Source organism: Panthera tigris, chromosome E3 (assembly GCF_018350195.1).
Source record: "Panthera tigris isolate Pti1 chromosome E3, P.tigris_Pti1_mat1.1, whole genome shotgun sequence".
Taxonomy (NCBI): Eukaryota; Metazoa; Chordata; class Mammalia; order Carnivora; family Felidae; genus Panthera; species Panthera tigris.
In genome coordinates this window covers 25186397-25209006 of record NC_056675.1, presented here as the reverse complement: position 1 = coordinate 25209006, position 22610 = coordinate 25186397, and the positions used below count along the sequence as shown (strand labels likewise).

At 40.0% G+C, this 22610-nt stretch overlaps 1 protein-coding gene across 9 annotated transcripts in view; it reads right to left on the bottom strand.

Annotated features, from left to right (window-relative positions):
• The window catches only part of THUMPD1 (THUMP domain containing 1), an 89456-nt gene that overhangs the window by 17016 nt on the left and 49830 nt on the right, over positions 1-22610 (bottom strand). For 6 of the 9 annotated variants that reach the window (XM_042971365.1, XM_042971366.1, XM_042971367.1 and 3 more), the window contains exon 1: positions 2491-2621. The exons of 2 other annotated variants lie outside the window; for them this stretch is intronic. The gene's annotated coding sequence lies outside the window, so the exon portion shown is untranslated. Of the gene's footprint in view, positions 1-2490; positions 2622-2911; positions 3136-22610 lie in introns of those variants that run through there. One more of the 9 variants, XM_042971361.1, reaches the window with a different exon arrangement.

Here is a 22610-nt window from a genome sequence, read left to right as displayed (position 1 = left end):
ACAAGAAGTAAATGACCTCTGTTGTACATTCGTGAAGTACCTGGATAAAATACTTCGGAACATTTCCAAAAATACACCAAAGTTTATAGAAGGATGGGAGGAAGTAACAATGAAAATGTACTAGAGGTTCAAAGGAGATTGTTATAGAGCCAGATGTTTACAGATATGGATATGACTGAGAGAGATGGGAAGCTGTTATTATAATAATATGGGATTATTCCAGCAAAAATAAATTCTACATTACTGTTTAGTTTCTAAAAACACGGAGGTTTTCTTTTTCTAATGTTTATTTTTGAAAGAGAAAAAGAGTGGGGGAGGAACAGAGAGAGAAGGAGGCAGAGAATCCAAAGCAGTCTCCACGGTGTTAGCACACAGCCTGATGCTGGGCTCAAACTCACAAACTATGAGATCATGACCTGAGCCAGAATCAAGAGTTAGATGCTCAACTGACTGAGCTATCCAGGTGCCTCATGAGATTTTACTTTCAAGGTTTACTTTGAATCTGAATCACAGCTCAGGTTGTCAGATTTCTGAAGTAAATAAAGATTGGCATAATCAGGCGATCTTGTCTATTTTGATGAAATCTATGAGATTTTAAGTTATTTGAACACACATCTCCAAATAGCCAATACAATAAAGTCAAGTTCCTATTTCATAGTGTTGAACCTAAATCAATCAATAGCTACTATGAAAATTACTTTCTAAAAGAATACAAAAGTCCTGAATATGCTCACCAAAACAACAGGACACATATCATTTTACTAAAACTAGGCTTACCAGTATTTAGGAGAAAATACACTCACAATGCAATTCATACTAATTCACATACCAAACTTTAATTTTGTGCCAATAAATCTCTCTAGAAAGCAGCCTCCAAAATGTGTACCATTTGTATCTTCAGCTCTCAGAACTGAGGTCACCAAAATGTGTGCTGGTGGGAAATGTACACTGTCTTTGAGTGGCCACTGTCTAAAAGAAAGCAGGAGCTGTCCGCTCAATGATTGATCATGGGGATCAAATGCACCACAGACAGAGCCCATCTTGACACGAATGGTAAACATGCTAAGTCCTGGGCACTCTTGATACCTCTGGCAGCTATATGGAAGCTGATATCAGTAGTTAATCTTAACTAGATTAGATCCAATGGGGTCAATAACGCCACGGTCTCACAGACGGCCATGACTAGGTGGAGGTGGGAGATGCAAGACAAGTTAGTTTATGGACGAATTCAGAGATGAGGGAGGGAGAGAGAGCTGAACTGATCTGTGAGATACATTCTAGGTAGAGGGGGGAATTTCCAATAAACAGAACCAAGAAATTTCCTCCTTCATAGACTCAAAAGAAATAGAATAGATTCTGTTTTGACTGGAGGTATTCATGTAGGAGGATTCTGCCTCAATTTAGGTTGTTCCTGACTTGGGACTTTGTAGATCCCTCTCTAAGAATCTGGTGCGTGCTAATCTAAAGAAATCTACTTCTCTCTATGGGTGTTCCCTGTCTCTCTGTCTCAGGCTCCTGGGAGTACAGGTTTTTCTTTTTAATGATAGAATGAAACATTCACACTGGGAACCAGGTATTTCTTTATAGTTGGACAATCGTAAGGACATTCGAGACCTTTTTTGGTTTGAGTACCTCGACACTCTGCACATATTTGGCTAAAGAAAGGACAAGAATTCATTCACTTCCTGATCACTTCACTCATAGTGATTGTCCTATTATAAATGTCCAAGCAGGGTGAGGCCACTTCATTGATGTTGAGCTCTAATCAACCTGTTTGAACACACAATTCTTGGCAGCAGCCTCCAAGACCAGAGGGAGAGGGCTGATTCACAAGATCCTAAAAGCGAACAAACCAGAAAGCACAGAGCACAAAGGACATTTCACTTTTTAACTCTCTAGTACCAACACCAATGCTTCAGATACCACTGTTCCCAGGGCTACCAAACTTCACAAATATGAACAATGCGCTGATAGGAAAACAAACTACATATAAGATGGACTGTAAACTTACAAAGCTTGGAGCAGGATCTTGACAGGACTTCCAGGAGCCAGTCTAACACTATGAAATACTGTTAATACTATTAAATAGTGCCTATTAAATGTTTCTGACATTTTTAGAAACAGTTCTAATGAGGTATAATTCAAACATCATACAGGCCCCTTATTTAAGACAAAGATCTCAGTGGCTTTTAGGATCTTCACAGGTCCTTCTTTCTTGACACTATGAAGCTCAGGTTTCCATCCTGTCAATGCTACTCTTTTTGTACCAAGAGGCCCAGACAGGATCCACAACTTGATGTGGACAGTTGTGGCCAGAACAAGCTGGTCAAGAAACCTTGGCTCTGAGGTCCTCGGTTTTCACAAAGAACCGAGTTCTCATCAAGGATTCTATGAAAAAGCTGTTTTTTAACCACAGTCGGGAAAAATAAATAAATAAATAAATAAATAAATAAAAAAGGAAGAAACCACTGATATAGGATGTGTACTCACATTCGTGTTTGGGAAACCGGGATACCCAAGTAAGAAGATACAGAAAAACAGCGTCTGAACCATTATGTCCTAGTCCTCTCAGGGGGAGCTGGGGCGCCAGACAGGAGGTGCAGATGGAGGTGGAGAGGAGGTGGGGGTGGGAGGGGAAGGGAGGGGGTGGGAAAGGGGGCGGAGTGGTAACTGAGGTTGGGGTGGGATTTAAATAGGGGTGGGATTGGGGAGGGGGGTGTGTCAGGAGTAGAAAGGAGTCAGGGACAGTACCAGGAATGATCAAGTACACGAGGGGAGGGAGGAGGGTTAGAAAGGTTAGTAGGTCAACAGATCAGTAAATCACTAGGTGAGAAAGACACAAGTAACCGGTTAAGTAAACTGTCAGGAAAAGATGGAGCAGAGAAAGATCCCTCTCCGTCCAGGTCTTCACCTGTTTGAGCGTTGCCATAGCAATCCGGATGCTGTATACCCTCTCTCCACCAATCAGAGGCCTGAGCCCCTGATAGATCACAATGGACATCCCGTGTGACCGCATTTTTCAAAAGCCCCTGCCCATTATGTACGTTTTCGGGGACATGTGTGTCCATATGGGAGTGTCTATGTATATCTGGGTTTTGTATGTGTGTATACTAGTTATGCATGTGAATTTGCTGCCCCTTTGGGTCTTCCTGATTGTATCTGTGTGTGTGCGTGTGTGCGTGTGTGCGTGTGTGTGTGTGTTTTCCTCAGGGTGTCATTGGCCATGTCTGCAGTGTGGGTCTGTGTGTGGGTCTGTCCGTAAGCCTCATACCTGAGTTCCCAGGTGAGGCTGGTGTGATTCTGTGCTTGTGGTGTGTGTTTATTTCCCTGTGAGTGTGGGTGTCTATGAACCTCAGAAATGAGCTGCCACAGAGGGGACTCCCCAGAGGTGACCCCCAGAGATGGGTGGATATGAGACAATCTATCTCTTCAATAGATACAGTTGGGAAAACTGTATATCCATGTGCAAAAGAATGAAAGTGAACCCTTCCCTTACACGATACACAACAATCTACTTAAAATGGCTTAAAGACTTAAATGTAAAACTGAAACCATCACACTTCTAGAAAAAACGAAAGAGGAAATTTGGCACCAAAAGCATAAGCAACAAAAGGAAAAATGAACAATTGGGACCACATGGAACTAAAAAGCACAGGAAAGGAAAGGGAAGGAAAGCATCAACAAAATAAAAAAGCAACCTACAGAATGGAAGAATATATTTGCAGACCATGTCCAAGAAAGGGTTAATATCCAAACTATATAAGGAGTTCATGTGAATAGTTTAATCTTAAAAATAAAACTGCCAGTTATGTTACCAGAAAAAAAAAAAATTGGCTTATTCAGCAATCGCAGAGAACTGCCACTCGGGACAAATAAGCTATCGCAAGTCTGGAGAACAAAGGAGAGGAACACTTTTATAGACAAAGGGAGAAGTCAGGAGGGCTATGGTATATTAAAAGTCATTGGAGTAAACTAGGAGATCCAAGTAGAGTGGCTTTTCATTGCTTAAGTTGTGACAGTCTCTCATTGGCTGGGCTGTCATCAGGGAAGAAGAAAGACCTTTCTTCCTCTTGCTGGGGTAGGAAAGCAGTAGCTGAAGTAGTATCAGTTTACAAGGTGTGTCTCCTTCTGGTGGGTCTGCAATAAATGATACGTAGTAGAGCCTCTGAGCTTCCCCCTTCTGGCCCCCTGACTCCATTTTATTTTATTTTTTCTCTAAGTTTTTATTTTCTTTCCATTCGTTTCAAGTATACAATATAGTAATTCAACACTTCCATTTTAAATAAAGTTTCCTTTTATACTTTTCACAAACTCAATAGCAAAGAAACCATATAACATGGTTAAAAAGTGGGCAAGGACACGAATAGACATTTTTCCAAAGAAGAGTACAAAAGGCTAACAGGTATATGAAAAGACGCTCAACATCACTAATTATCAGGGAAATGCAAACCAAAACCACAATGAGCTATTACTTCACACCTGTTTATTAGGATGGTTATTCTCCAAAAGTCAAGAGATAACAAATGTGGGGCAAGGATGTGGAGGAAAATCGAACCCTTGAGCACTATTGTCGGGAATATAAATTGGTACAGCCATTATGGAAAACAGTTTGGAGGTTTTAAAAAATTTAAAAATAGAAATATCATATGATTCACCAATCCCACTTCTGGACATATGTCACTATCTCAATGAGAAATCTGTACTCCCATGTTCATTGCAATATTATTCAGTCGCCAAGATATGGAAACAACTTAAGAAAAATGGCTTATACGTTTAGTGGAATATTATCCAGCCATACAAAAGGAAGAGATTCTACCATTTGTGACAACATGAGCGAACCTGGAGGATGTTATGCTGAGTGAAATAAGTCAGACACAAAAAGACAGATATTGTATGATCTCTCTCACATGTGAAACTTCATTTAAAAGAAAAAGTTAAACTTGTAGAGACAGAGTTGAAGGGTCTCAGAGGCTGGGGGATAGGCAAAAGGGGAAGATATTGATCAAAATGTACAAACTCTCCATTATAAGATGCACAAGTTCTAGAGACCTAGTGTATAGCACCGAGACTGTAGTTAATAATACCATATTGTATACTTGAAATTTACTAAGAGAACAGATCTCAAGTGTTCTAACAATACCAGAGAAAAGAAAAGTAGGTATGGTGGTGATGGATATGTTAACTACTTTGGTTGTGGTTATCATTGCACAATGTATGCATATATCAGCACATCACATTGTACGTCTTCTTAAATACAGAAAATTTTTATTCCTCAAAAATAAATAAATAAAAACCAAAATAAAGAGATAAATAAATAAAATTCCAATGTGTGCAAATAACTTCGTATAATGCCTGAAGCATAGTGACAGCCAGCAGAGATACAAGAGGACTAGGACATAGGTATGTAAATGTTATTTCAATATGCCTGGAACAAAAAGGTGAGGAGAGAATACAGGCTTATTTTAAGAGATGAAGCTGGAGAAATAACAAAGCCTGTTTCTGCAGGACCTTGCAAACCAGTTAAGAACTTTGTGCTTTTTCCTGAAAGTACTGAGAAGCCATTAAAGAATTTTAAGTAGTCACTGACTGATTGCTGAGCTTTCATTTTTAAAAGATCACTCTGATCAGAGGTGGAGAATGAATTGACGTGAAATGGAAGTGGGAGGTAGTAAAAGTAAACAGGCCAATTTTAAGGCTGTGCATGAGATGATGGTGGCCTATGTTAGCTGCATGAGAATGGAAATAGTGGGAAGATTCAGCAATTGTTTCCAGACATAGACCTGAGAGGTCTTGATGATTCGATATTGGGCTTGGGGGAGAGGGAGAGGTCTAATGGATCAGATGCTACAATGGGATTGAGAAGGTCAAGAACAGCTTTCCTTGAGCTATGACAAGGTGACCTTGGTGGGAATGATACAAATGAGAGGTGAAGGCCAGAACTCAGATGACCATATGTTGAGGAGAGGGTGGGAAGTGAAGAGTGGAGTCAAGATTATTGACTTGATATCAACTATACTGTTTGTTGCCACCTAACATCCATTCCCACTTTCTTTCTCATAGTGAGATAATTCCTGACTTTTAGTTGGCTACACGATTTTGTAGAACAAGACTATAAATTACCATGAAATTTTAACTTATGGTCAACAGAATGCAAATGGAAGTGATGTGTGCTATGGGCAATGGCATTAAGAGAAAGTGTATGCTCTCCCCTCCCCATTTTCCTTCCCTGCTGGCTGCCAACAGAGCTGATGTGCTTAGTCATTTTTGACCTTGTAGGTAAGGAAAGACAGAGCAACAATACTGAATCCTGGGTACTTGACACCATGGGGTAATCATTCCAGTGTTGAACTTATACCTAGACTGTTACATGAAAGAGAAATACATATTTTGTTGAAGCCACAGTTATTTACAGCCCCTGTTAGAGCAGCCCAAACTATATCCAAACTTACAGAATTTGGTACTAGAAGTGAGTGGCTGAGAGTTTAGAACCCAAAATGAGTGGATATGTTTGGTGGGCAGGCATTAGGTGAAGATGAACAGATATTAAAGCCTGAAAGTTTGGTGACTCTTTTTATGTTGTGACAAAACACTAAGCTATTGTCTACAGTCATTCTCATGGCAGAGCACATGCCATCAAAACCTGAAACTCAAGGAGAAATTAATAGAAACATTTGGAATATTGGTGTGTGTTGGATACATTTTGCCACTTTCACCAGCAACGTGCCACAAATAGATCTCAGGATAGGGTCAGCCAGCCTGCCAGCATCTATGTAAGGGAATACAGCTCTTCTAAGGGAGCTCTTTCTGCCTGTAGACAACAATCCAGTTTGGTGGAGAGCAGAGTGACTGGTGCCTCCAAGAACTGAAAGAGGCAAAAACTTCTGCACCCCAAACTGAAGCAATTATAAGTGGCTTTCAAGAGATAGCCTGAGCAGGACAGGACGCCCAAGCCTTTCTCAGTCATGTCCCCAATACGACTGACTTACAGCAAATTGGGCAAGTCATCTTTTCAGAAGACCCTGTCCACTTCAAATGTTGAGCACTCTTGGGAGATTCTTTCTGAGAATCAGGACTGGCATTAGTTGAAACTCATTGGTACTGTCATGCCAGTCATTTAAACATTAAAATATTTCCTTATCAGTTGAGCCATACTCACTGACCCCAATATCCCAGACATCCTGGCCTTTCTTCAAGATCTACCCACTCAAGGGTGGTGTCCAACAAATAGGAGCCTCCTGTAGCCAATGTTCATGCTGATTAATATCAAATATTTTGGATATCATCATGCCTAGAATGGACTCAGGGGACCTTACCCCACACTCAGAGAGGTCAACACCAATGGAGAAGAAGACAAATGGAGCTTTGAAAGGATGACTCATCTCTCCCAGAAGGTGGCCAGCATCCTCTCTGACACATGGGCCCTCAGCCATGGGGACCAACTGATGGTATTATTGCCCTCAGCACCAGAAACTTACTGTAGCTGGCTGGCCTGTATGCAATTGGGTAAGACATGGGAGAGAGACTCCTGGGTCAGAGGCTCCTATGGGATTCCACTCTCAATCATTCACTGAATGGAGAGATGGTAAAAGGATGTCCATCCTATGTCCAAATTCTTCCTATAGTTTGGGGGTCTGTAAAGAGGCCTAAGTTTGACTCTCAGCTCCACCAGCTACCACCTTTGTAATATAATCCCTCTCTGAGCTTCAGTTTCCTTGTTTGTGCAATGGGCACAGTAATAGTTTCAGACTTACAGTGTTTTTGTGAAAATGAAAAGCAAATAATCCAGAGAAAGTGTTTAGCTACCTTGTAGGCCATTTATCACCTCCAGGAAGTCTAAGCCTCTGTGCAGGAAAACCTTGCCCAATCTAGGTAGGTCTCAGCTTCCCCATCCATAAAAAGATGGTCCATAAAGGACCATCTCTAAGGACCCTCTATACCCAGTATTGGAGAGTCCTTGAGGGTCACACTAAATGAGCTCGGGATCAGATTTTGGATGCTGTTAGGATAGAGCTACTCCTTGTGGGCATCCCATCCATGCCTTTGAGGCTCACTTCCACAACATAAATACCCCCAGCAGGAAATGCTTCAGTCATGAGCCACTTCCTGGTAGTGAGAACAAAAGGATATTGGAAAGGAGCCAACCCCTAATATCAGTCCCTTTTGTCTGCTACGGTACATGACAGCTGTCTTCCCACGAATACAGGCATACATTTTTTTTCTTTTCTTTTCTTTTCTTTTCTTTTCTTTTCTTTTCTTTTCTTTTCTTTTTTATTTCTTTTGAGGGGGGGAATTGGGAAGCTCCTATGAAAGTCAAAGAAAGTACTCCTTCCCTGGTGTTTTCCCATAAATTTTTTTTTGCCATTGTAAGTTGTCACAAATGGCTTAGTCTATTGCATTTGCCTACTAACAGGGACTCTAATTAAGGAAAACCCTAAAAAGTATTCAAAGAGCAGATGTCCCTAAGAATGCCAGGTGTGGGGAGGCACAAAGAAGAAAAGACAGGAAGTACACCATACTGTCATGCCTACTCAGACTCTCAAAGTTTTCCCAGGTTCCAATGGACTGAGTTACGCTAAGGGAAAAGTGATCCATGCCTTAGAAAGGAGATGGACCACTATGTTCATTCATTCTTCTCCCAAGGTCAGTGAACATCTTTATGACCATTACTTTCAACTCTTTATTAGGTAGTTTCCTTATCTCCATCTCATTAAAGTCTGAGGTGTTCTCTTGTTCTTTTCTTTGGAACATATTCCTCTGTCCCCTCATTTGCTTGACTCTCTGTGCTTATTTCTATGTATTAGGTAAAACAGCTGCCTCTCCCAGTCTTGAAGGAGTGGCTATGTAGGAGATGAAAGTTGTCATGCATCTTTGCCCTGGCTTTTGCTTATTTCTTGGACCTCTATAATTGCCCACGTAGCCTGATTTGCTCTTGACCGATCCTGGTTGTTGAGGGTGTGCCAAAACCTGTTACTGTTCCAAATGGACGGATCTCAGAGATCATCTAGTTTTAGGCTAATTGTAAGCCAGATCCTCAGGCAGAAGCTTTTAAAGCAAGTGAATATATACAGTCTTACGGGTCCACAATTGTAAACCCTGCTGACTTCCATAACAGGAGATCTGGGGGTGTCCCCTAAACAACAGTAGCAAACATGGCGACTTTATACCTTGTATAAGCTCCTTTCTGGGAGATACCACCGAACTGTGGCAAGACAAAGGGAGGATGCTAATATGGCATCTTTCCGCTTATGTTCTCTGGGAACTCCTCTGTAGCCTCTGGACTAGTGGCAAACCTGAAGCCTGCCCCTCATGCTGAAGTTCCAGGGCAAGAAAATAGGCCTTTTCCACAAAGCCTGGGAGTGTGTCTGTGCAGTGCCTTGGGGTGATAGCCTGTCAAGCACTATCTCTCCAATTGTTTTAGACCCATGGGGCCCAAGAATTCAATCCTCCCTGGCCACCAAAGCTGGGTGCCCAAGGGGCTGGCTGCGGAAGAACAGGCCATGGCTGTGGCCATGGGGACAGGGTGCTCATACGTGGCTGGTATGGCCAGCTGCAGCTGGGGTGTGGTACGTAGGGCACTCCCACGGAGCTAGTAGGCTGGGTGTGTGAGGGTTGCAAACACGGTGTCTAGAAGCACTGGCACCCACAAGGCGGAAGGAGAATGCAAAAAGAGTGCCTGCCAGTGTCTCCATCCCTACAGTAAGTCTCTACAAGTTTCTGCCTCTCTGGCAGAAACTTTAAGATTAACACATGAGTCTCCTTTGCTGGCTGGGCACCTTTCAAATTGCTGCTTTGGGGTTGAGTCCTGGGTGAGTGTGGGCCTATATGTGAACCTGGTAAGAGCAGGTTTTCTTTTCCTTATAGCTATATGGTTCTTCAGGAAGTAAGTCCTATTTTTTTCAAAGTCAGCTCTTTGGAGGCTCATCTTGGTGGTGTAGTTCCCAAGAATTGGGGTGCCTGATGTAGGTCACAAACCCCTGACTCCTCAGGGACAACCTCTATATTATGAGATCCTTCTGACTGTGGGTCACCACACCTGTGGTGGGGTTTCTTGTGAGATTGTGTCTATGCCTCTCCTACCTGTTTCCATACGGCCCTTTTATCCTCTGTTGTAGAGACACTGTTCAGCTATCTTTCAGGTTCTTTTCAGAGGGTATTGCACCATATGTAGCTCTTGAATTCTTATGCGCATGGGAGGAGGTGAGTTCAGGATCCTCCCATGCTGCCATCTTGACCCCAGCTACACAGTCCATACTCTAAACCACATGTGAAATAATACGTTTTTAAAACCACTATTTGGGCAAATAACAACAATATTTTTCTTCTTAACATTTACTCTGCAATGTTACCAAAAGGCCAGAGAAGGAAAATCACTGAGCTAGAAGCTGGTGTTATAAAGATGAAGGAGACAAAGTTCTTACCCTCAGATGGGGCTGAAACATCCCTATGGGAGGTGAGATCAATGAAGGAACAATTTAATGGAAACAGGAAGGTCCTAGATAAATTGCCAAGGAGTTCAGCCAACTCCCTTCAGCTGAAAAGAAACTCCCTTCAGCTAAAGAATCAGGAAAGAATTCTGCAAGAAGCTAGCACAACATTCACATTCCCACTGCAAAGAAGCCATTCTGGGGGAGTATACCGTTGTTGTCATTGTATTGCTTCTCCTCAAAAATATTTTAGGATAATACTTGGGGAAAGGGTCACCAAGAAAAGCATACTCATTACCCTAAACTTTCTTACCCCAAATTAAACTAAACTCTCATTACCCTAAATATACTTTTTTATTCAAAAGCATATTTCCCAGTATGAGATTTCAATATCCCACTTTCAATCATGGATAGTACAACTAAACAGAAGATCAACAAGGAAATAGGAGAGTTGCACAACATTATAAAACGACTATGTTGATTCAAAGTGAACAAAACTTTTAAAAAATTTTAGGGAGACTGAGAATAAACTGAGGGTTGATGGGGGTGGGAGGGTGGGGAGAGTGGGTGATGGGCATTGAGGAAGGCACATGTTGGGATGAGCACTGGGTGTTGTATGGAAACCAATTTGACAATAAATTTCATATCACAAAAAATTTAGGGAGAATGGAAAAGACTTTTATTTGATCCCAAGATAGCTGCCCAGGATACACAATCTTCACAAAGAAGAAACTTCTCTGAGAGAGGAACAGTCAGTGCAGGGTTACATATATTTTTTTCACATAAAGTGTGATAAATCATGACATTCCAGAAAGTTACAGACTTTATCTTATGTTTTAGTATCTGCAAGACTGTATGACTTTAATCATATGGAAACCAGGGAAGTGTTTTTCTTTATGTTTGGAATGTTCCTTTTTTGGCTATTTATCTTTATTTTTATTTTTGAAGCTTTCAATTTTTTATTTTTTAAGATGAAATTCACAGCACTTAAAATCCATCATTCTGACCATTGTAAAGTGGACAACTCGGTGTCTTTTAATATAGTCCTGATGTTGCACAACTATCACCACTAATTCTAAAATATTATTATTATCCTGAGAAGAAAGCCCATATCTCAATTCCTCCCTCCTCCATTCCTTGGCAACCAAAAATCTACTTATGTCTCTTGGATTTTCCTGTTCTGAAGATTTCATATAAATGGAATCATACAATATGTGGACTTTTGCTTCTTTCACTTAGCACAATGTTCTTGAAGTTCATCCACACATGTAACAGTACTGCATGCCTTTTTATGGCTAGACAATATCCCACTGTATGCTTATACCACTTTGATGCATCTGGTCATTGGTTGATAAACATTTGGATTGTTTCCACATTGTAGGAGTTATGAATAATGCTACTATGAACATTTCTATACAAGTTTTCATGGGAATATATGTTTTCAATTCTCTTGGATATGTGTCTAGGAGTGAAATTGCTGTGCCATATGGCAACTCCATTTTTAACTTACTGAGAAATTTCCAGGATGTTTTCCAAAGTAGCTGTTCCATTTTACATCCCCAACAGCAGTGTTTGAAGGTTCTGATTTCTCCACATCTTTGTCAATGTTTCTTTTTTCCTCCAAGATTTTATTTAAATTCAACCTAATTAACATATAGTGTAGTATTGGTTTTAGGAGTAAAAGTTAGTGATTCATCACTTACTTATAATATTCAGTTGTCATCACAAGTGATGTCCATCACCCATTAAGCCCATCCCCCCAACCACCTCCCCTCCAACAACCCTCAGTTTGTTCTGTATAGTTAAGTTCCTCTCAGGATTTGCCTCCCTTGCTGTTTTTACCTTCTTTTATTTTTCCTGCCCTTTCCCTATGTTCACCTGTTTTGTTTCTTAAATATACATATGGTGAAATCATATATTTGTCTTTATTTGACTGACTTATTTCACTTAGCATAATAAGCTCTAGTTCCATCCACATCATTGCAAATGGCAAGATTTCACTCTTTTTGATGTCTGAATATATATATATATATATATATATATATATATATATATATACACACACACCACATCTTCTTTATCCATTCATCATTCAATGGACGTTTGGGATCCTTCCATAATCTGGCTGCTGTAGGCAATGCTGCTATAAACATCAGGGTGCATGTATCCCTCTGAATCAGTATTTTTGTATTCTTTGGATAAATACCTAGCACTGCAATTGCTGAATGATAGAGTAGTTCTATTTTTAACGTTTTAAAACTATTAATTTTGAGAGAGAGAGCATGCATGTTAGTGGGGGAGGGGCAGAGAGAGAGGGAGGGAGAGAGAATCTCAAGTAGGATCTGTGCTGTCAGCATGGAACCCAATGCAGGGCTTGATCTCGTAAACATGAGATCAAGACCTGAGCTGAAATCAAGAGTTGAATGTTTAACTGAATGAGCCACCCAGGTGATCTTATTTCAACTTTTTGAGAAACCTCCATACTGTTTTCGAGAATGGCTGTAGCAGTTTGCACTCCCACCAACAGGGCAAGAGGTTCTCCACATCCTCACCAACACTTGTTGCTTCTTGTGGTATGGGAACCATCAATTTTGAACATTGATTTTTTTTAATTGTGCTTAAGATATTTCAATGTGAGGGGCGCCTGTGTGGCTCAGTCTGTTGAGAGTCCAACTTCGGCTCAGGTCATGATCTCACAGCTCGTGGGTTTGAGCCCCGTGTCGGGCTCTGTGCTGACAGCTCAGATCCTGGCGCCTGCTCTGGATTCTGTGTCTCCCTCTCTCTCTGCCTCTAACCCACTCACATTCTCTCCCTGTCTCTCTCAAAAATAAATAAACATTAAAAAATAGAAATAAGGTATTTCAATGTGAGAAGCAAAAGACAAAGGTGGAAGATGTGACCAAGGCCAACACCAGCACACCAGATCTTTTTCCAAAACCAATAGGTCTGGAAGAGGGTATGTAAGCATTAGTACAAGAGAGACATTGTCACCATCAGTTACTCCCAGAAGTATTCTAGTTCTCCAAGCCTGTGAAGTCAAGGGAAGCTTCTGCTTGACCCAATCATAGAACAACTTGGGGCAGACAGATGTATCCTGCATGTACCAGTCACATAATAGACCCCAAATATGTGTTAAATTGGATGGAAGAAACATTACACAACAGCCAGAAAAAAGAGGAGGGAATTTGTGTCCAATGCAAATCCAGGAATCCATAGCAGCTGCTAATTTCATGCAAGAGGGAACAATACAGAGGAAGTTTCCACAACCCCCTTGCATCACACAGTTTCAAACTCAGGCTATATTTCAAATGGCAAGTAACCCGACACCTACCAATATAAATTATTGACTGTTTGAGGGGAAAAAATAATGGCAACAACGCTCAGTGGGCTCAGTGTCTTGCCCCTACCATTTCTACCAAAGCTGCCATTCGGTTGCTGGCCCAATGGAGAGGTTACAGCCTAGAAGGCTAGTATTCAAAGAGACCTCATGTGCCTGCCAGGATGCTTGAGGAAATGTCATCTTAAAGGAATGACTGAAGCCTTTTTATTTGGCATTTTCAGGAATCACCTTTGTGCCTGGAACCCTTCAACTGACTGTCAAGGACATTTTCTATTTCACACATCTAAAGCCCAGTGAATTATAGTCAATGAGGCTACGGACCTGCATGTGGACCCTGTTGTGTCCAACCTATGCCCCCTTGAAGACCAAGCTCTTGGTATCAGATAAGAGCTATGATGGGTGTTTAAATTTCAAGGAGTTGATTCAGTGAGTGGGCACTAAAAACAAGATGCCTAAACAAGAAAACGTCTATTTTGGAAGATGGGATGATGTGTGAGAAGTGTTAATGTAACTTGGGTGGTGTAAGAGGAGAGAGAAGGAAGCTGGACAGCAATCTCTAGTTCTTATTATTCTCAGTCTGAGTGGAAGGTCACATCTCCTAATCCAACCTAAGTGTTAATTCTGGAAGACATCCAAAAAATAGTTGATAAAAATATGAAGGACCAGTAAGTATATTAGAAACAAAACCAATACTCATCCTCACCAGTAAATGGGGGAAATACTTAATAGAGCAATGGGATGATGCCACCACGTTCACCCTTAGGTTAACCAAATATTGAGTTTGATCATTATAAATGTGGTCTCCAGTTGGAGACTCTGAGCTTATCTCATCCCTGAAATGCAGCCAGATCAGCACCAAATCATTTTGAACATCTAGGAAACTGATCTAAGAGTTAACACAACCATCTGCATAACTTGAGCCACAGAACTCAGCAGGTACATGGTACGGAGAGGTGAACTGGGGGAAAGAAAAGCTATGGAGGGTGGGGAGCCATTTTTGCAGAGAGGATAGAGAAAAGGAAAGGCGGAGAGTGCAGCTTAATGGCATCATGCAAGAAAAGCACTCCTCCGAAAGTAGCTGGAGAGAAAGATAAAGAGTGAAAACACTCTCAGGACACTGAACAACAAATCTGTTCCCCCAAAACCATTGAGGGGAAGACAGGAGAGGGTTTCAATACCACCAGGATTCTATAAACAGTGGAGCACAGGGCCTGAACATTCAGAGCTCAGTGTCTGGTGGTCCTCTGGTGAGGAAGCAGGGCGAATCCCCATGAGCAAGCAGACCAGTCTGAGGGATCCATGTGCCACTCAGGGCGAAGAGGTTCTCCTGCTTGGAGTGCATTTCATAGAGGCCATACAGCATCCCCACAGGCAAAGGTCCCAGCAGACCCAGGAGAGCAGCCACATTTGCTGGTATTGGGAGGAAAATGCCAGAGTGTGGTGAAATCTGCAGCCAGCTGTGTGTTGTGATTTGCCATAATCTCTGAACTTCCACCACTGTGCGATCGCAAGAACATTTTCTGGGGCAAGCTGGCACCCAGCCATTGCTCAGCAAGACCCTCCGCCAGACAGTCAGCATAGGTCCAAGCCACAGGGGTCTCTGAAGTGTGGGGTTTGAAACACAACCCTATCTCAGATAAAACTCTGGATGGAGGTGCTGCCTGGCAGGTGGAAAGCTTGGACATAGACAGGGTAGAGGTGGGGAGAGAACAGAGAGCTGAGACAATGGAGGGGTGCTTGATCATGGGTTGGTGAGAGCACAGTGTTCCTGTGCTAGACAGTAGGAAGCTGGATGAAGCCATTTCCACCTCTCCTGCACACAGGCATACACAAACATGCATGCGCACCACAGTGATTCACCCCAGTAAGCTAAGCAGCACCACCCAGCAGAGAATGGAGCCATTACAGCAAGCCCCACTCAGCCGTGCCCTCCAAACATGTCCGCTAGAAAACCAGTACAAGTTACTCCACCTGCATAGTTTATGGATTATAGAAGGCTTCACAGTTTCAGTTCTAGGGGAAACTGAACGTAACTTCATTCAGTTTTCATTCTGTTCACTGGCTCATTTATTTGTTTGTTTTCTTTGTTTCTGTTTTTCCTTAAATTGTTTTCTCCCCCCCCCCCCTTTCTTTTCTTCCTCATCCTGGATACAGAAAGAGAAAATTTTACTTTTATTTTTATTTTTTTACATTATTTTTATTTTTTAATTTTTTATTCTTTTTCATTTTCTTTATTTCATTTTATTTTATAATTTTTTTATTTTTTTCTTACATTTTTCCTTCTTTCCCTTTCTTCTCTATTCTATCAAGCTTCTTTCAACAATGAGACCAAACACACCTAGACTCTAGCTTCCTTTATTTGATTTTTTGCTTTGTTTTTGATTTTTTAATTTTAATTTTTTACTTTATTAGTTTTTTCTCCCTCCAAAATGAGAAAATGAAGGAATTCACCCCAAAAGAAAGAAGAGGAAGAAAGGACAGCCAGGAGCTTAATCAACATAGAAATAAGCAAAATATCTGTACTAGAAATATGAACCATGGTAAGAATACTAGCTTGAGTTGAAAAAAGCATAGAATCCTTTTCTTTGGAGATAAAAAAATAAAATTTAGTCAGGATGAAATTAAAAGTGCTATAACCAAGATGCAATCTCAAATGGATGCCAAGACACCAAGAATGAATGAAGCAGAGCAGTGAATCCACTATTTAGAAAACAAAATTATGGAACATAATGAAGCAGGAAAAAAGAGGGAAACAAAGGCAAATGATCACGATACATGACTTAGAAAACTAGGTGATTTGTTAAAAAGGAATAATAGCTGAGTCATAGGCGTCCAAGAAGATGAAGAGAGAGAAAAAAGGGCAGAAGTTTTGTGTGCACAAATTGTAACAGAAAATTTTCCTAATCTGGGGAAAGACACAGACATCAAAATCCAAGGAGCACAGGGAACTCACAATAGATTCAACAAAAGCTGACCATCACCAAGGCATATCATAGTCAAATTCACAAAATACACACACAAGGAAAGAGTTACGAAAGCAGCAGGGGGGAAAGGAAAAAGTCCTTAACCTATAAGGGAAGAAAGATCAGGTTCACTGTAGACCTATCCACAGAAACTTGGCAGGCCAGAAGGAGTGGCAGAATATATTCAATGGGCTGAATCAGAAAAATATGCAGCCAAGAATCTTTATCCAGAAAGGCTGACATTCAAAATAGGAGAGATAAAGAGTTTCCAAGACAAACAAAGACTAAAGGTGTTTGCGACCACTAAACCAGCCCTGCAAGAAATTTTAAGGGGGACTATTTGAGTGGAGAAAGACAAAACAAAACAAAAAAGACCAAAATCAACAAAGACTAGGAACGACCAGAGAACATCACCAGAAATACCAATTCAAAAGGCGACACAATGGCGCTAAAATCTTATCTTTTAGTACTCACTCTAGGTGTCAATGGACTAAATGCTCCCATCAAAAGACATAGGGTATCAGAATGGATAAGAAAATAAGACCCATCTATATGCTGCTTACAAGAGACTCATTTTAGACCTAAAGACACATGCAGATTGAAAGTAAGGGGATGTAGAACCATCTATCATGCTAATGGTTGTCAAAAGAAAGCTGGTGTAGCCGTACTTATATCAGACAAGCTAGATTTTAAAATAAAGACTGTAACAGATTAAGAAGGGCATCATATAAAAATTAAGGGGTCTATCCAACAAGAAGATTTAACAATTATAAATATTTATGCCCCCAAAGTGGAGAAGCCAAATATATAAATCAGTTAATCACAAACATAAAGAAACTCATTGATAATAATACCATAAGAGTAGGGGACTTCAATACCCCACTTACAACAGTGGACAGATCATTTAAGCAGAAAATCAACAAGGAAATAATGGCTTTGAATGACACACTGGACCAGACGGACTTAACAGATATATCCAGAAATTTTCATCCTAAAGCAGAAGAATACACATTCTTCTCGAGTGCACATGGAACATCCTCCAGAATACATCACATACTGGGTCACAAATCAGCTCTCAACAAGTACAAAAAGACTCAGATCATACCTGGCATATTTTCAGACCACAACACTATGAAACTCGAAATCAACCACAAGAAAAAATTTGTAAAGACCATGAATCCTTGGAGATTAAAGAACATCCTACTAAAGAATGAATGGGCTAACAAAGAAATTAAAGAGGAAATTAAAAGTACACAGAAGACGAGAAAATGAAAACATGACAGCCCAAAACCTCTGGGATGCAGCAAAGGCGGTCTTCAGAGGGAAGTATATTGCAATCCAGCCCATTCTAAAGAAGGACTAAAGGTCTCAAATACACAACCTAACCTTACACCTAACAGAACTGGAAAAAGAACAGCAAATAAGGCCTAAAACTATCAGAAGGGAAATAATAAAGGTTAGAGCAGAAATAAATGATACTGAGATTAAAAACAAACAAACAAAAAAGCAGTAGAACAGATCAAATAGACCAGAAGTTGGCTCTTTGAAAGAATAACAAAACTGATAAATACCTAGCCAGATTGATTAAAAAGAAAAAGGAAAGGACCAAATAGATAAAATCATGAATGAAAGAGAAGAGATCACAACCAATACTGCATAAATACAAACAATAATAAGAGAACATTATGAGCAATCATATGCTAACAAATTGGGCAATCTGGAAAAAATGGACAAATTTCTAAACATATATAAATTACCAAAATGAAAACAGGAATTTGAACAGACCCATCACCAGTACAGAAATTGAATCAGTAATCAAAAATCCCCCAACAAACAAGAGTTCAGGGCTGGATGGCTTTCCAGGGGAATGCTACCAAACATTTAAAGCGGAGTTAACATCTATTCTTTTGAAGCTGTTCCAAAAATATAAATGGAAGGAACACACCCAAACTCATTCTACAAGTCCAGAATTTTCTTGACTCTAAAACCAAAGACCTCACGAAAAAGAACTACAGACCAAATTCCCTAATGAACATGGATACAAAAATTCTCAACAAGATACTAGCAAACTGGATCCAACAATACATTAAAAGAGTTATTCACCACAATCAAGTGGGATTTATTCCTGGGATACAGGGCTGTTTCAATAGGTACAAATCAATCAATGTGATACATCACATTATTAAAAAAAAAAAAAGGACAAGAACCACTTGATCCTCTCAATAGATGTTGAAAATGTATTTGACAAAATACAGTATTCTTTCTTGATAAAAAAAAAAACCCTCAAAAAGTAGGGATAGAAGGATCAACCCTCAAGATCATAAAAGCCATATTTGAGAGAACCACTACTAATGTCATCCTCAGTAGGGAAAGACTGAGAGCTTTCCTCATAAGTCAGAAACACGACAAAGCTGTCCATTCTCACCATTGTTATTCAATATAGTGTTGCAAGTCCTGGCCTCAGCCATAAGATAACACAATGAAATATTAGTCATCCAAATCTGCATGGGAGATGTCAAACTTTCACTCTTCGCAGACAACACGATAGTGTATGTGGAAAACCCAAAAGACTCCACCAAAAAAATTGCTAGAGCTAATCCATGGATTCAGGAAAGTTGCAGGATATAAAATCAATGTATGGAAATCAGTTGCATTTATATACACCAATAATGAAGCAGAAAGAGAAATCAAGGAATCGATCCCATTTACAATTGCACCAAAACCCATAAAATACCTAGGAATAACCTAAGCAAAGAGGTGATAAATCTATGCACTGAAAACTACAGAAAACTTATGAAAGAAATTGAAAACATAAAAAAATGGAAAAATATTCCATGCTCATGGATTAGATGAATAAATATTGTTAAAATGTTGATACTACCCAAAGCAATCTACATATTCAATGCAATCCCTATCAAAATAACACCAAAATTCTTCACAGAGCTAGAACAATTCTAAAATTTATATGGAACCAGAAAAGACCCCAACTAGCCAAAGAAACCCTGAAAAGAAAACCAAAGCTGGAGGTATCACAATGCTGGACTTCAAGCTGTATTACAGAGCTGTAATCATCAAGACGATATGGTACTGGCACAAGAACAGACACATCGATCAGTGGAACAGAATAGAGAACCCAGACATGGACCCACAAACATATGGCCAACTAATCTTTGACAAAGCAGGAAAGAATATCCAATGGAAAAAAGACGGTCTCTTTAGCAAATGGGGTGGGAAAACTGGACAGCAACATACAGAACCTGGACCACTTTCTTATACCATGCATAAAAATAAACTCAAAATGGATGAAAGACCTAGATGTAAAACAGGAAGCCATCAAAATCCTAGAGGAGAAAACAGGCAACAACCTTTGTGATCTCAGCCACAGCATCTTCCTACTTGACATGTTTCTAGAGGCAAGAGAAACAGAAACAAAAATAAACTCCTGGGACCTCATCAAGATAAAAAGTTCTGCACAGCAAAGGAAAGAATCAGGACAACTAAAAGGCAACCAACGGAATGGGAGAAGATATTTGCAAATGACATTATCAAATAAAGGGTTAATATCCCAAATCTATAAGGAACTTATCAAACTCAATGATCAAAAAAACAATCCAGTGAAGAAATGGGAAAAAGACATGAACAGACACTTTTCCAAAGAAGACATTCAATGGCTAACAGACACATGAGAAAATGCTCAACACCACTCATCATCAGGGAAATAAAAACCAAAACGACAATCACATACCACCTCACACTTGTCAGGGTGGCTAAAATTAACAACTCAGGCAACAACAGATATTATTGACGGTGTGGAGAAAGAGTAACCCTATTGCACTGTTGGTGGGAATGCAAATTGGTGCAGTCACTCTGGAAAACAGTATGGAGATTCCTCAAAAAATTAAACAACCCAGCAATTGCACTACTAGGAATTTATCCAATGGATACAAACATCCTGATTCAAAGGGGCACATGCACCCCAGTGTTTATAGCAGTGCTATCAACAAGAGTCAAATTATGGAAAGAGTCCAAATGTCCATCAACTGATTAATGGATAAAGAAGATGTGATGTATATATATATATATATATATATATATATATATATACACACACACACACACACACACACACACACACACACACACAGTGGAATACTACTCAGCAATGAAAAAGAATGAAATCTTGCCATTTGCCACAACATGGATGGAACTGAAGGTTATTGTGTTAAGTGAAATAAGACAGTCAGAGAAAAACAGATATCATATCACTTCACTCATACATGGAATTTGAGAAACTTAACAGATGAACATAGGGGAAGGGAAGGAAAAATAAGATGAAAAAAGAGAGGGAGACAAACCACAAGAAACTCTTATATACAGAGAACAAACTGAGGGTTGTTGGGGGGCTGGGGAGGTGGGTTAAATGGGTAACAGGCATTAAGGAAGACAGTTTTCGGGATGAGCACTGTCATATGTCAGAGATGAATCACTGGGTTCCACTCCTAAAGCCAAAACTACACTGTATGTTAACTAATTTGAGAATAATGATAATAAAAAAGATACAATTCTGAAAAGTAATGAAGGTGAAAAGAAGATGGAAGGAAAACTACTAGATCACTTATATAAACTTAGAGAACTCAGCAATTCCATAAAGCACAATAATATCTGTTTCATACGGATCGCAGAAGAGGTAAAGTAGGAAAAATGGGCAGAAGGTTTTTTTGAACGAATTATAGCTCAGAACTTCCCTAATCTGGGGATGGAAACAAGTATTCAAGTCCAAGAGGCACAGAGAACTCCCCTCAAAATCAATAAAAGCAGGTCAACACCAAGACACATCATTGTGAAAATTACAAAATACAAAGATAAAAATAGAATCCTGAAAGCAGCAAGGGACAAAAGGTCCTTAACCTATGAACGGACACATGTAAGGTTAGCAACAGACCTGTCCACAGAAACTTGTCAGGCCAGACAGGAGTGGCATAGTATATTCAATGCCCTAAATAAGAAAAATATGCAGCCAAGAATACTATATCCAGCAAGGCCATCATTCAGAATAGAAAGAAAGATACAGAGTTTCCAAGACAAGCAAAAACTAAAGGATTTTGTGAACACTAAACCAGCTCTGCAAGTAATATTAAAGGAAACCCTTTGAGCAGGAAAGAGAGACCAAAAGCAACAAAGACTAGAAAGGAACAGAGATAATCCAAGGGAACAGGAAATTTATAGATAATACAATGACACTAAATTCATATTTATCAATAATTACTGAATGTAAATAGACCAAATGTTCTAATCAAAAGGCATAGGGTACCAGAATGTATTAAACACAAAACCCATCGGGGCGCCTGGGTGGCTCAGTTGGTTGAGCGTTCGACTTTGGCTTAAGTCATGGTCTCACAGCTCATGAGTTTGAGCCCCGCATCTAGCTCTGTGCTGACAGCTCAGAGCCTGGAGCCTGCTTTGGATTCTGTGTCTCCCTCTCTCTCTGCCTCTCATCCACTCGTATTCTATCTCTGTCTCTCTCAAAAATAAACATTAAGAAAAAAATTTAAAAAACACACAAAACCCATCAATATGCTGCTTGCAAGAGACTAATTTTAGACCCAAAGACACCTTCAGATTGAAAGTGAGGCGGTGGAGAATCACTGATCATGCAAATAGACATCAAAAGAAAGCTGGAGTAGCCATATTTCTATCAGACAAACTAGATTTTAAACCAAAGACTGTAATAAGAGATGAAGAAACACACTATATCATAATAAAGGGGTCTGTCCAACAAGATCGAACAATTATAAATATTTATGCCCCCAACTTGAAAGAAGCCAAATATGTAAATCAATTAATCACAAACATAAAGAAACTAATTTATAATAATACAATAAT